Below are 1,463 nucleotides of genomic sequence, written 5' to 3' on the forward strand. Positions count from 1 at the left end.
TCACTTCAGCCCAGCCGCCTCATGTTTCTCCTACGGTGCACATCTGGGTTCCTGGGGCTGGCAGGGGTGCGGATGAGGCCGTGGTGTCACAGCACTGTCCCGGGCAGTGAGGGTGGGATGTCCACCTGCCTGGGCCAGCCACAGACCACAAGTACAATGGAGGGAAAGGGGCAGGCGGAATTACCGTCCTGCCATATGCCTACAGAAGGAATGGCTGCCTTTCCGCATCTGAAGGCCTTGCCAGAGCCCTGAACACAGCGTGAAAGACCCAGGAGAAATAAACAGCCTAAGAGTGGAATTCTGCATGAAACCCCTGGCTCGTGTTTGGGAACAGAGCTGAACTCTGTCATGTGAAGGTGCCAGGTGCACCTTTAACCAGCTGGCTTCAAGCGCTGGCTTCTCTAGGCTCTTTCCGTTTGTGGCCGGATGGGCTAAGTCCCGGACATTGGTGGTGAGAGAGTTCCCAAAGCCACATCAGGTAGAAACACAAGTGCGGAGTCAGACCTGGAAAGTTACATTTCTTCCAGGCGGAGGAACTCACCGGGGAGTCGCGTAGGTGAAATGTATGTCCCTTTGTGACTTACTTCTTTTAGTCAGTGTTGATTCTGAGGTCTGCCCAGTGATCCATACACATAGCTGAGCTCCAATTCTTTTCCTGCTGTGCATCTCAAAATATAAATTCAACAAAAAAATGTAAGATCCTTGCCCTATAGTATTCCATTTGATGAATATAACCACAATTGATTGATCCATTCTCCTGCCAATGGACGTTCAGATTGTATCTAGCCTCTTCCCTTCGTAAAATTAGAAATAATTTTGCTGTAAATATTCTATTTACACCCTCTAAGGCACATGTATAGGAGGAATGGAATTTCTATAGACATTTTATTTTATATATGTATATATATATAATATTATATATTTAGTTTATACTGAACATTAATATAAATATTTTAATATACAATATGTTTATATACATTATATATATGTGTGTGTATGCATATATATCCCCTCTTGGTAACTTCTTCTAATTATTATTTCTGTCTCTGTCCGTGGCTTTCCTCAGATATTGGGTTGTCTGCTCACCTTGAAAGTACATGTCACTAAGAATGATGAGAGTCTGTGCTCGTGGGTGACACTTGTTGACCTTTGTGTCTCCCCGTAGAGTGATGTGGCTGGGCCATTTGGTTAGGGAAATTCCATGTCGATATCTTTAGGTGTTTCCTCTTTGGGCTGGCTGGGCCAATTTCCAGAGAAGAAAATGTCTCTGTCCACTTTCAGGGATGTGACCCTGGTTGCCAGAATTCAGGGGATAAATGGAGGAAGAGGGGTTACGGTGTAAAGTCAGTGTGTAAACATATTTTTGCCAGTGTTCCCGTTTCCAATATGGTACTTGCTGCCCTCTGCTGTGCCTGGTGTTTCCACTTTGTTCTCTCCCGGGGGGGGGGGGGGGGGGGGGGGGG

General features: G+C 46.0%; 1 long non-coding RNA gene across 1 annotated transcript in view; it reads right to left on the reverse strand.

Moving 5' to 3' along the window:
- Positions 1-210: 210 nt before the first annotated feature.
- The window catches only part of LOC117795678, a 2,656-nt gene continuing 1,403 nt past the window's right edge, over positions 211-1,463 (reverse strand). The window contains exons 3-4 of the long non-coding RNA XR_004619775.1: positions 1,087-1,291; positions 211-666 (exon numbers count right to left, since the gene is read on the reverse strand). This is a non-coding gene — a long non-coding RNA (uncharacterized LOC117795678). The remainder of the gene's footprint in view (positions 667-1,086; positions 1,292-1,463) is intronic.

Source organism: Ailuropoda melanoleuca, chromosome 13 (assembly GCF_002007445.2).
Source record: "Ailuropoda melanoleuca isolate Jingjing chromosome 13, ASM200744v2, whole genome shotgun sequence".
NCBI classification, from domain to species: Eukaryota; Metazoa; Chordata; class Mammalia; order Carnivora; family Ursidae; genus Ailuropoda; species Ailuropoda melanoleuca.